This window comes from Panulirus ornatus, chromosome 6 (assembly GCF_036320965.1).
Source record: "Panulirus ornatus isolate Po-2019 chromosome 6, ASM3632096v1, whole genome shotgun sequence".
Classification (NCBI taxonomy): Eukaryota; Metazoa; Arthropoda; class Malacostraca; order Decapoda; family Palinuridae; genus Panulirus; species Panulirus ornatus.
In genome coordinates, this window is record NC_092229.1 from 25,669,930 (window position 1) to 25,685,255 (window position 15,326).

Consider the following 15,326-nt stretch of genomic DNA (forward strand, 5'->3'; position numbering starts at 1 on the left):
GCCTGGATGTGGATAGGCAGTTGTGGTTCCGATGCATTAAACATGCCAGCTAGAGACTGAGTGTGAACGGATGTGGACTATTTGTCTGTTTTCCTGGCGCTACCTCTCTGATGCGGGGGGTAGCGATGCTGTTTTCCTGTGGGGCGGCGGTGGCGACAGAATGGAAGGAAAGCATGAATATGCACATGTGTATACGTTTTTTACGTAAATTATATATTTTAGTATCAAGAATCTAACCTCATAACGATAAATGCACGAAAAAGGAGAAATTATTACATAACACCTTCCGACTTCTCACAGGACTACTTTGTCAACACAATATTTCCAAAGTAACGCTTCTTGTCTGCATCTGTACTCCTGTCGCCCTCACTGCATGACGCCATTACCTCTTAGCTCATTCATTCGGCGGTCTACCCGTTGCCTAAACATTTGCTGGTGCCACACATCGTCGCAATGACACAACCAACATAGACTCACAGTTATATCGTAGAATATTCCCGAAACCGGATATCACATTGTCACTGCTTCCTCCAAAACGTAAATTTTCCTCATTTTTCACCAATTATTTCCTAATCAGACATATATCTTGAACACGTTCTTACCTTTTACAGTTCAGGAGAGTGTCACTGACGTCCTTGACTATCTTGAACAACCTCCATGGTCTACACTGCCGCTATAATTACACCCACGTCACAAACATGCAGCCTAACTTGTGATTTCAACACGTCTGCCAAAGACCGTCGGCCGACCCTTACACCAGTACATACATGGGAGTTGCCAGTTACCCGCAGGACGGGAATTTTCAGCCATCGCAGTTATATCCTGATTTATCAACATATTACATCATATATTTTGGATTATAGTCAAGATTTTTTTTCACCTTCTGGTTGGTCTAAATAATACATAATAGCTATCTATTTGTTTTAGGCTAACGATAGTATCATTCGTCAACAAGGTAATTTTAAATGGCATGGTTCCTCTATGCAGCGACCTTCAAGGCAGTCTTAATGTAAACAAAAATGGCTCACTACATATTTGTGAGGCTATTAAGTGCACCGTTCTCCCGATCAAGCTGTTAAGCTGTTGTTAGACAGCTATTAACCTACGTAAAATAACCGCTCTCCTCATCACCGTACGATTTGCCAATAAAATAAGCTATTCCAATTATTAGTGTATGAAAACATCATCACATATCTGCCACCGCCAGCAAATGTAATGAACTATAGCCTCGCTCAAACTGTAATTTTCATCCAAATTCTTTCTCGCCTTCCTAAACATATTGACACTTACTTGCTCTGATTATGATTGACTCAACACCAATTTTCGTCTACAAAATAGTTAACTTACAGCTTACGATGATTAATATAGTAATTATTCGGTTTGAAATTTGCCGACTAGACATCATGACCTTGATCACGACATTAAATCCTTTATGTATGATGATGTAGCACCTTGACCTGACCCTTACAACCTAAGGATCACATCGTCGTGGATGAGTCATGCCGTCGTATGAGATGAAGGAAAGGCAGGCAAGTCAATTATCATTTCCATAGACAAATCCTTTACATGGTTAGGTAAGTTCATGGCAAAGAGATCGACTCGCTAGGTAGCATTACCATATCATCTTGTTTTGTAAGATTTGTGGATTTTCTGAGGTGCTAAAACCTTAAGTTTACCCTTCTTATAGAGCAATACATTTACTATCCCCTAAATTATCATTTCGAGTTAGTTATTCAGTTTAGGGCTGGCATGGTTAAAATGCTCTCCATTCAAGACTGGCAGCCTATCATAATTTCCTTAACATGTTTGAGTTCCTCTATTTCGTAAACCATTATGTAAACCAAAGTTATAGTAGCACCCGCTATGTAACAACACTTATCGCCTTCCCGTTTGAGTATTTGTTATGTTGTCAAGCTTTTACTCATACCTGTAAATCTATTCTTTTACATCGTATTTATTCCTAGTATATTTGCTTGCTATTTACGTAGTACCCTTTCCTATCAGTGGATGTTACCATTCCTGTCGTAACCTTATCTGTCATCAGCCACAAGCCTATCATTGCCATGGTATCAACTCCTATTACTAATCGCTTACTTATTACCGCTCTCACCTGCTATTTACTTCCCTTTGTAGCCCATTTTTATCGCCGGCTACTTACCTCTCATTACTATTGTTTCCTTTGCTATTTACTGGTATCTTATCTATCAATGCCATTGTATCCTCTCTTATCACTGGTTACTTATCTATCATAACCGCCGTAACCTTCCCTATCACTGACTACTTGCCTGCTACCAGAGTATTTTTATTACCACAGTATCTTTTACTATTATTGCAGCGTGCATTACTGGCTAATAAATGCTACTTCCCTCCCTGCCTATTATTTCCGGTGCATCCTCACACAGCACACCTCCTGCGTTACCCAGTGTTCAGTGTTCTTCATGACCCTGTCGTTTTCTAACCTTAACATGTGAGGAATCTATCTGTTTTATTTCCCTCATTGTATCAGAGTTGCTGCTACTTTATCATCGCTAATACAGTATGTTTATGGAAGAAAGTTTATCTTTTCGATCAAGCATATTCTTTTTACTATTAGTGTATTGGTTTACAACGATTCTTGGGCTGTTATTCTCGCTAGGTTTTATTCGTCTCGCTTTTCAATGTACCACATTATTAGCTTTTCTGAACCTATGCTTAGTAACTTTACTCAAGCTTGGCTATCACGTTTACTTTGTTATCCTGCACTCCTTAACTTTTGTCGTCCTCCGCTTCTTGAATTTATTTCATTTAATGTAAGAGAGCATGCTCACAGACGGTTGGGTATCTGCTATTCCTTCAAAAGCTAGGCTACCCTATTTACTAACTATGCTACACTTCTCTTTTTTAAGCTCGACATTACTACGTTTGTTATCTTTTGTTACTCTACGTTTCAAGTTATTCTTGACTGCCAAGTTTACTTTGCTAAGGTACGCTTCATGACTTTAGTTATCCTAGGCTACTAAGTTTACCATTGTTATGCTGTTTCTTAGCTTTAGTAAGGTTATCATTCATTGCTAAGTTAAACACCATCATTCCTCTAGCTACGATGATTATCTAGGCACATACTGACCGCCATGATGTAACGGTTAGCAACACTGACCGTTACACATACAAGGGCCGCCTGGGATCAATCCCACATAGGCTCGAATCCTGGGCGCGGCGACCGGTCCACAGTTCACCCACTTGTTCATCCTCCCTTTAAGGCTGGTCGATAAGATGGGTACCTGGCATAAGCTAGGCCGTGTGTGTGTGTGTGTGTGTGTGTGTGTGTGTGTGTGTGTGTGTGTGTGTGTGTGTGTGTGTGTACATACACAGGTGTGAAGACATAGTGCATACAATATATACAAAGTTGATGAACGGGGTAACACAAGTGTAAAACTCCCTCGCTGTAACACATTAATGATAATTATACAAAAATTGCCGGGAATGAGATACTACAAAAGAAGTATGAAACTGTGTCTAATGAACCCAAAACACTCTTTAATTCTTAAATTGCTAAACTAATTAGCTGGTAGTATTTCTTTTCATTCCAATAACCTTCCTGGTTAATTAGCTTAAATCCGTTTTAATTCTCATGTTGTTACTGCAGAATTCATTATCCATCACTGCCCTGACCTAGGCCAATTAACCATAATTCCTCTCAGCTTACCTGGTACGTGTGCCGAGCTAAAGTTATCATTCCAGTTTAAGTATTGTAAACCATATTCTTAAATCCCACTTAAGTTCTATAATCAAGGGACTTGAATATTTAGCTAAAATTCTCTTACGTCTTCCTCTTAAATAGAAATTATCTAATGTGTATGTAAAAAAAAAATTTCTTGAATAATAATTTCCTTTTAACACAGAAATAATGTAAGACGTAAGTTATATGATACGCCAATGGGTTACTGTAGTTATACATTATTCCCCTTCAACTAATTCATTAATGTCCTAGCACTGTACTAACGTAAAGTCATGTAGCACCTATTATCTCTTATTCTATTTATGAGGGAAAAACTCTTACAATTCGGAATTTGGCTTTAGATTTTTATGTTCTTAATACCGGAATGGCTGGCGAGAATACTGGAAATGTTATTGTCTTTGCTGATCTTATAAACGGAGAATATCTGGTTCATTCAGTATGAAAGACATCCCTGGACTCTGCATTTTCTTGAAATACTGATTCATAATACACTTGGGTTTTCTCTTCGTTATCAGTATCGTCATTGCTTGAAGCTGCCACTTAATCAACACTCAATAATCTTTATCATTTATGGGTTTGGATAAGTGTCCTCCACAGACGACAAACCTCTAACCACCAAGAGTACTGCACTATTGTTACCTCTCACTTTACTCAGGTATCTCAACAGACAGAAAGCAGACACGGCTCCTCATCATCGTCTCGCCCTCGAGCCACTGCTTCGCCTCCAGAGGTTGGTCTGTTCCCGCGGCAGAGGCTGCGGACTTGATGTGATAAATGCAGTGCCAAGCCATGGCTCCACTTCAGGCAGTACTGATGGTTATGATGGTTATCTTACCGAACTCGTGGGTTCGACCCTTGGGTATGATATCTTGACTCTTTGACCGCCACCCTGAAGGGTCAGGTCATAGGTCACGCCATTAAAGTAACGTATTCTCATGCTCAAAGGTTGAACAGTCGTGATGTCTAAGGGTCGTGTTGTACTGCTCAAGGGTCCGATCATTTTCCTCAAGGATTGTGCCGTTGAGTTCAGAAAGTCGTATCATTGTGGTCAGGGGGTTAAGACGGACACAGTTGCCCTAGCAGACATAGAATTTCCAGTCCAGTCCAGCATGCCTGGTGTCTGGGCACCGATCCTGCGCCCAGTCACTTTAACTTTGTACAAAAACTAGAAACACATCAAACGTCTCTTCTGGAAAGAGATTTCTAAAGTGGAGTGTTTATTTTCGTCGAGAAAGTGTTTAACAATACGTTACCATAAACAGCACACTATAGAACTCTTTAAAACCTCATAAACAATTTCAGGAGGCTTTGCAGATATGACTACATAAATATCAGGGAGATACGTATATCTGTTAGTTGTACCTTTCTTAAATGATTAATTAGTTAAAAAGACAACACGACTGTTGGAGAGATGTCGGGAGGCGTCACTACCTTATCTAAATAAAAAATATGTGGGATACGTGTGCAGAGGGAGTCCAGTCACCACCTGTCACATGAGGAGGAGACTCCTTCTAAGCTGATAAAATTAGTGAATAGTATTACCCTTACGGAGCTCTGTACCAAGAGTGGAACTCATACATAATCTTTCACATTTCTTCAACAATGTCTTAAGAAACTGATCATTTGCAGCAATACTGACTCATCATCAACAATATGTCAAAGTCATTTCCTTACACTTGCATTCATAAGTTTCTCAACGTTAAACAAAGTAATCTGGGATATTCAGACACAGAGAAGAATCTCAAGTTACCTTCCAGCACAGAGAAGACAACTTCACAGAGGCTCTGTTCCTCCCACACGGCTGGCAAACCCCGCCCGAGGTAGAGACGCGCTGACTTCCTTTCTCCTCAAGTTGGAATTTCTCTAAGATCAACTCCAGATGTAGACGACGTATTCCATCTTACCTCTGTCATCCAGTGAGTACCTGAGATAATACTGTGTCTGTCCAGTATTTCCAGACGTGTTACGATCAAACAACAGAGAACACAGAGGTCTTAATCATCGTAGTTTGTCACGGCACATAACCGACGCATCTCAGTGATTACATTCCATGTTAACAAAGGCTGAGCTCAAGGTCTTATGGACAAAACACTGTGACGGAATAAGATATCGGACTCACTCACATGCGAAGACAAGTATGCTTTCCATGCATACATAGAAGTAAGCATATGGTACATATGTACAAGGTAAACACAAACGGGGCAAAAAGAGTGAAAAATTCTCTACCCGTAACACACAGTAGTAATCACAAATAATCACACACACACATACACACACACACACACACATACACACACACACACACATACACACACACACACACACACACACACACACACACACACACACACACACACACACACACACACACACACACATACACACACACACACACATACACACACACACACACACACACACACACACACACACACTCACACACACACACACACACACACACACACACACATACACACACACACACACACACACACACACACACACACACACTCACACACACACACACACACACACACACACACACACACACACACATACACACACACACACACACACACACACAAGCAAAAGCTTGGTGAGTTAAATTGGACCCCAAGGTTACTGATTAGTTATCATATCGACTGCCAGGGTCGTAACGAGCACCAAAACCGTTTTAATGTTTAGCAACAAAATCTGAAACTCCTCCTCCAGGTGTTGAAGGTAATTCATTCTACGACCATAAACACACTTGCTGGATGTATCGCCTTTCCATCAATCCTCACAAAAAACAAATAGAAAATATGAAGACAATACTGAACTATATTTTCGTAAATATTCACCATTTCCCTCGCGAGCGAGGTAGCTTCAAGAACAGATAATAAAGCCATGTAAGGAAAAATCCTCGCTTGGTTCCTTGCTTTGTTCTTTCTTTTGAAAAACAATACAGGAAGGGAGGATTGCCAGCCATCCGCTCCCGCCCCTTTTAGTCGCCTTCTACGACACGCAGATAATACGTGGGAAGTATTCTTTCTCCCCTATCCCATATATATATATATATATATATATATATATATATATATATATATATATATATATATATATATATATATATATATATATATATTATTTTTATTTTATTTTGCTTTGTCGCTGTCTCCCGCGTTTGCGAGGTAGCGCATGGAAACAGACGAAAGAAATGGCCAAACCCACCCCCATACACATGTATATACATACATGTCCACACAGGCAAATATACATACCCATACATCTCAATGTACACATATATATACACACACAGACACATACATATATATAAACATGCACACAATTCACACTGTCTGCCTTCATTCATTCTCATCGCCACCTCGCCACACATGGAATAACATCCCCCTCCCTCTCATGTGTGCGAGGTAGCGCTAGGAAAAGACAACAAAGGCCCCATTCGTTCACACTCAGTCTCTAGCTGTCATGCAATAATGCCCGAAACCACAGCTCCCTTTCCACATCCAGGCCCCACACAACTTTCCATGTTTTACCCCAAACGCTTCACATGCCCTAATTCAATCCATTGACAGCACGTCGACCCCGGTATACCACATCGATCCAATTCACTCTATTCCTTGCCCGCCTCTCACTCTCCTGCATGTTCAGGCCCCGATCACTCAAAATCTTTTTCACTCCATCTTTCCACCTAAAATTTGGTCTCCAACTTCTCGTTCCCTCCACCTCCGACATATATATCCTCTTGGTCAATCTTTCATCACTTATTCTCTACATGTGCCCAAACCATTTCAAAACACCCTCTTCTGCTCTCTCAACCACGCTCTTTTTATTTCCACACCTCTCTCTTACCCATAAATGACTTACTCGATCAAACCACCTCACACCACATATTGTCCTCAAACATCTCATTTCCAGCACATCCACCCTCCTGCGCACAACTCTATCCATAGCCCACGCCTCGCAGCCATACAACATTGTTGGAACCACTATTCCTTTAAACATACCCATTTTTGCTTTCCGAGATAATGTTCTCGACTTCCACACATTCTTCAAGGCTCCCAGAATTTTCGCTCCCTCCCCCACCCAATGATTCACTTCCGCTTCCATGGTTCCATCCGCTGCCAGACCCACTCCTTGATATCTAAAACACTTTACTTCCTCCAGTTTTTCTCCATTCAAACTTACCTCCCAACTGATTTGACCCTCAACCCTACTGTACCTAATAACCTTGCTCTTATTCACATTTACTCTTAACTTCCTTCTTTCACACACCTTACCAAACTCAGTCACCAGCTTCTGCAGTTTCTCACACGAATCAGCCACCAGCGCTGTATCATCGAACAACAACTGACTCACTTCCCAAGCTCTCTCATCTACAACATACTGCATACTTGCCCCTCTTTCCAAAACTCTTGCATTCACCTCCCTAACAAACCCATCCATAAACAAATCAAACAACCATGGAGACATCACACACCCCTGCCACAAACCTACATTCACCGAGAACCAATCACTTTCCTCTCTTCCTACACGTTTATCTTCGATAAAAACTTTTCACTGCTTCTAACAACTTGCCTCCCACACCATATATTCTTAATACCTTCCACAGAGCATCTCTATCAACTCTATCATATGCCTTCTCCAGATCCATAAATGCTACATACAAATCCATTTGCTTTTCTAAGTATTTCTCACATACATTCTTCAAAGCAAACACCTGATCCACACATCCTCTACCACTTCTGAAACCACACTGCTCTTCCCCAATCTGATGCTCTGTACATGCCTTCACCCTCTCAATCAATACCCTCCCATATAATTTACCAGGAATACTCAACAAACTTATACCTCTGTAATTTGAGCACTCACTCTTATCCCCTATGCCTTTGTACAATGGCACTATATATATATACTGTGCGTGTGTGTGTGTGTGTGTGTGTGTGTGTGTGTGTGTGTGTGTGTGTGTGTGTGTGTGTGTGTGTGTGTGTGTGTGTGTGTAAGTAAAACCACAAAGAAATGGAAAATACGAAATGTAAAGGGTTTTCGTATAATTACATTGTCAAGGTTGAGTAGAGACAGAGTAAGCGCCAGGCAAATGAATTATGAAACAGGTGAACGGATTAAGGCACAGGTCACCCTCGACAACCTCACCTCTCTCAGGTTACACACGCAGGTTAACCTACGTTTTGGGGAAACATTTTGGCGAATCTTTTTTTACTAAATCTTTTCATCTGTTTCTTAATTCATGCCCTGCCCGGCGGCGGCTGGTATTTCATATTCTGTCTCTCTCCATCGGTACTCAGTCTTGACAATATAATTATACGAAAGCAATTGACTTGTCGTATTTTCCGTTTCCTTGTGGTTTTAACTGCGTCTTATATAAGTACACTCGCTGCTCTGGCATTATTTCTATAAATATATATTTTTTTTTTTTTTTTTTTTTTATACTTTGTCGCTGTCTCCCGCGTTTGCGAGGTAGCGCAAGGAAACAGACGAAAGAAATGGCCCAACCCCCCCCCCATACACATGTACATACACACGTCCACACACGCAAATATACATACCTACACAGCTTTCCATGGTTTACCCCAGACGCTTCACATGCCTTGATTCAATCCACTGACAGCACGTCAACCCCTGTATACCACATCGCTCCAATTCACTCTATTCCTTGCCCTCCTTTCACCCTCCTGCATGTTCAGGCCCCGATCACACAAAATCTTTTTCACTCCATCTTTCCACCTCCAATTTGGTCTCCCTCTTCTCCTCGTTCCCTCCACCTCCGACACATATATCCTCTTGGTCAATCTTTCCTCACTCATTCTCTCCATGTGCCCAAACCATTTCAAAACACCCTCTTCTGCTCTCTCAACCACGCTCTTTTTATTTCCACACATCTCTCTTACCCTTACGTTACTTACTCGATCAAACCACCTCACACCACACATTTTCCTCAAACATCTCATTTCCAGCACATCCATCCTCCTGCGCACATCTCTATCCATAGCCCACGCCTCGCAACCATACAACATTGTTGGTACCACTATTCCTTCAAACATACCCATTTTTGCTTTCCGAGATAATGTTCTCGACTTCCACACATTTTTCAAGGCTCCCAAAATTTTCGCCCCCTCCCCCACCCTATGATCCACTTCCGCTTCCATGGTTCCATCCGCTGACAGATCCACTCCCAGATATCTAAAACACTTCACTTCCTCCAGTTTTTCTCCATTCAAACTCACCTCCCAATTGACTTGACCCTCACCCCTACTGTACCTAATAACCTTGCTCTTATTCACATTTACTCTTAACTTTCTTCTTCCACACACTTTACCAAACTCAGTCACCAGCTTCTGCAGTTTCTCACATGAATCAGCCACCAGCGCTGTATCATCAGCGAACAACAATATATATATATATATATATATATATATATATATATATATATATATATATATATACATATATATATATATATATATATATATATATATATCCTAACAGACAGTTTGATTCCTAACCGCCTCGCAAATCGAAGTTCCAAGGTGTTGCTCACCGATCTTGAGGGATACACAATTTCGAGGTTTATCATGAGCCACTCTCATCATGAGCCACTCTCATCATGAGCCACTCTCATCATAACCGTTTTGCGTAAACAGTTTGTATCAATTTCCACAATAACTACATCTCTTTTCATCATGCTGTACAGCAAGTTCATTTGTTCATCTTGTAAGTGAAACAGACACAGCTGTTAAGACCAACACTTGTGACCAACTGGCGCCCAGTAGGTCTTTCTCTATGAACACTTGAACTGTCTTCGCACGTTACGCGTCATGACCAGGTCCACGATGTTACAATCACTGAGTCCGTCTCATCAATGATGACTGAAGTAAGATGAATTAACAACACTACATTGTACATGCCTATCGACTTTCAATTCAGTCGGCCCGTAAACGACGGATATGGTGCAACACCTTCACTCTCGAGAAGCAGAGGAAACTAGAAAATTAAAATAACATTGGTATTCATCCACACAGAGGAAGACTTAGAAATTGAATGGAAGACTCTAGCAGCAGAATGAACGGAGAGCTTCCATATATTCCAATGGAGAGTAACAGTCACAGTTTAAATGACGGTACAGCTACCACATCAGTCTTGTATTTACGTTCCCTCACGGGTCTAAGACACACACGTATCACTTTACCTAGATACCCCTCACTACTCCTATTCAGGTCATCCTCTTCAACAAAAATATGATTACTGCCAAGAGACTCGTCCAACAGGACACTGAACCAACCCTATCTATGTCGCTTAAATATTTCAGGTGTGATTTGTTTTCATCATGCATAATGATGATGGCATGATAAATATTCACAGTTATTAATTCCACCAGGTTAAATGTAAATCAAATATGACTGTTTAAAGGTATACTAAAACTCAATAGGATAGTTTCACATGAACACAAAATAGGTCATTCAATTTCAGGATTTTTGATAATCCGATAATATCTGAATACACCACTTATGCTTATATTTTTTAGCATTGGTAATGTTTGAATATCTCAATTATAAACAGTAAATGTAAGGTTCCTTACACACAGAAGAGAACCCATTAAACAGGGGTAATTCCCTTCGTGACGGAACCATCTTACTTTATCAATCATTCATTCAACGGAAGACAATGTAACGATTTCTTATCTCATAATCCAAATGTTTCATCCTTTCTGGAAATACACTAGATATCTAAAAGCTTTCCAAGATCTCTGAGGAGCGATGTCATGACAGACTTTGAGTATATCTTGATATTTATGATACATATGAGAAATGAACACTTTTATCTTGAGTACTTTTAAATCCTGTGTGAGTCACTTATACCAATCACGAAATCCTCACACGAGACACTTTTGTGATCTGTATAATGTATAATACAAACGTATCACGAACTTTTAGTTGGGACACATTTATGATCTGTATGATACATATGTATCTCGAACCTTCATGCTGGACACGTTTATGATCTGCGTAATAATACATATTGCGAGCCTTTACTATGAACACCTCTGAGACCTGTATGATACATATGTATCACCAACTTTCACTTGGAGCGACCCTGTATCAGGCGTATAATAATACATATGTATCATGGGCCTGTACTCTGGACAGCTTTATGATTTACATGATGAATATGTATCCCGAACGTTCGCTCTGGCCACCTTCCACCATGAACACAAGCTTAATCTGCCTGCCATAATGGTACTCAAGTTGAAAAGTTTTCATCACTCGTCGTTCATGGTCATCTTAAGTGTGATAAGTAAACCCAGAATCATTTCACATGTCCACAGAATAAATACGAGAGGGAAGTGATGACACCGCAAGGTACAAACTTGTCTATTTCTGTACTACCACCTTAGCCTCGTTCGTACTCGGGGCCTCAGTAGAACGGCTTTAAATCGTGTGTGTGTGAAGGTGATTATGTTGAATATTGGTATCCTTCACTACGGAAACTGTCCCATGCATAGCGGGAGTGCATGTGGCCTGAGAGGTATCATTAAGAGTTGATGAAGGCAACAAGGATTATTCGGTCGTAACCTTGATGCTAAAGGCCTTAAATGACCCTGGCAGTTGATAAGCCTTAAACTGCAAACAACCCAGCAACCAATCAGCACTACAGTTCAGATGTATGGTATAACACCGCCGTGGTTGATGTATGAGACAGATGGTTCTGATCAGAAATGATCTTGGTAATCTTGCTCACAAAATAATAGAAAAAAAAATCTTGCTTTCATAATGATTTGCCTCTCACTTCACAACCCAAATTAGGTAACGGAAGTTTTACGAAACAATCGAGTTAGTGATATTTAGAGATACCAATTAAGCTCTGACAATGTCATATAGTTAAAAGTGGTGTTATCTGCAGTACACCATTATAGGAGCACGTCCAAACACAGACACAAGAATTACTCTTTATCTAATTCCTCATCATATTATCCCAACAAGTTGGAGGACGGACAAGCGATTACCATTTCCCTTGCTGCTACTCCCGTTGTATTCGGGTATGAGATCAAACACATTTCAATCAAAATCAGGCGGAGGCAAACTTTGTATACGGTTAATTACGAATCATTGAGCGGATATAATTCATTGCACTACACGCTACTGAACAACTAGACATGACATGCACATTATCATCTACATCTACAATAACTTTATCTAATTACTTGACGTAACTAAGCGTGGCGCTACACTTTACACAACTTACCGAACTTAACTTTGCCAGGCTACATTACAGTTTGTGTTGAGGGAACAGCTAAACGAACACTATGTCACCTGAACCACTCACTCGGTACCTACCCTACACTTAACCTAAAACCTTCCTAATCACACGGATCTTGACTGATCTGTCCCAACCTATACTCCCATGCTAGACATAACGTAAACTGCAACTCAAGATGTTGGAATGAGTAGTGCTTTTCTACTAGGCTAGCATGCTGAATCAGCTGGTGTCAAATAGTGTTATACTAGGACTGTGTGATGAATCAGCTGGTGTCAAATACAGTGTTATACTAGGACTGTATGATGAATCAGCTGGTGTCAAATAGTGTTATACTAGGACTGTGTGATGAATCAGCTGGTGTCAAATACAGTGTTATACTAGGACTGTATGATGAATCAGCTGGTGTCAAATAGTGTTATACTAGGACTGTGTGATGAATCAGCTGGTGTCAAATACAGTGTTATACTAGGACTGTATGATGAATCAGCTGGTGTCAAATAGTGTTATACTAGGACTGTGTGATGAATCAGCTGGTGTCAAATACAGTGTTATACTAGGACTGTATGATGAATCAGCTGGTGTCAAATACAGTGTTATACTAGGACTGTATGATGAATCAGCTGGTGTCAAATAGTGTTACAATAGGCTAGTATGCTCTCTCAGCTGGTTAAATATGTGTATGCTAGGCTTGCATGCTGAATCAAATGGTGTCATATACTGTGTCACACTAGGCTAGTACGCTGAATCAGCTGGTGTCAAATACTGTATTATGCTAGGCTAGTACGCTGAATCAGCTGGTGTCAAATCCTGAATTATGCTAGGCTAGTATGCTGAATCAGCTGGTGTCAAATACTGTATTATGCTAGGCTCGTATGCTGAATCAGCTGGTGTCAAATACTGTATTATGCTAGGTTAGTATGCTGAATCAGCTGGTGTCAAATACTGTATTATGCTAGGCTAGTATGCTGAATCAGCTGGTGTCAAATACTGTATTATGCTAGGTTAGTATGCTGAATCAGCTGGTGTCAAATACTGTATTACAGCAGTGGTGCGGAATGCAACTGACGGATCAATATTTAACGCTTTCACAGTTGGAATAATTGCTCTGTAAATAGTCTCCTCCTCATCACAGATGGTATGCTCAGCTGCGCTTGCATATATCATGTTACAGTATGCGAGGTTACTTGAATGCTGTGCAACGCTTTACTAAGCTAAGCTAGGTTACCCGTGACTTAAGCTACATGTGAATATGCTATGTTGGGTTACTTTTCGTTGGATGAGGCAAGGACCAACATTACAGAACAACAACAGTTCAGCTATGAGCTTTCGACAGTTCTTGCTATCAGTATTATCATAATCATAATTTCTTTTTTTCTTTTACGTTGGAGGCTCCAGTTACGGACCACAGTGCACATCAAGGCTGGGCCTTAAGCGAAATATAAAAAGGTCAGTGAAAAAGAAAAAGAAGAGACAAGGAAAAGTATCTATGAATTCTGGAGGAAATGAGAAAAAAAATTCTCATAAAATGTGCCAGGTAATAGTTATTGGGTAAAAAAAAGACACGAGAAGACAGAGTTCCAAAATTTTGAGGTGCAGGGAAAGAAACAGTTATCAAAACGGCCGATCCTTGAGCTGCCATCGGCCACACAATAATCATGTGACGTAGCAGCCTGCCACGTATTACGTGGTCTAGCTAGTGGTGGGGCACACAAGCAGCCAGCTCTCAGGAACAAAACCCAAAGTAATATCAACAGAAGAGGGAAAGTGCCAACACAGTCTTGTGTCACAGGGCAAGCGGGTCAAGTTTCGAAGTTAGCCGGGGGGATATCTATAAGTTGGACCCGTTTCGACTCAACGCTGTCAAGTAAGGATGAAGAGCTAGAACCATCCCAAATGTGAAAGCAGTGCAGCTTACAAGGACGGATCAATCCTTGGCAAACGGAGCAAATGTTTGGGAAAGAAAAAAAACTGCTTCGCATTCTATGTAGAAAGCACATTTTTTTTATTTTTTCAATCTTATTCGTGTCATGACAAAGTGGTAGGGTCACGATATCGGAACTTTGTGGATAGCTTAGATTAAGTAAGGCTGACCCTGGCTGCGTTAGGTTAATTAGCACGGCACAATTATCGTAGAGGTACTCGTGGCCATGACTCTGCTAGCCTGTGGTTACGCATCGCGTGGAGAGTCATCTTCGACGAGACTGCATCATTGGAGTACAATCTCGTCGAAGAAGTTTCATTTCCTAAAGAGTCCATCCTTTCCCTGTTACTGATCGTAGCTTGCTCAAAAGGTGCAGGAGCCTATAAGAGGATAGTGTTAACAACGGAGTTA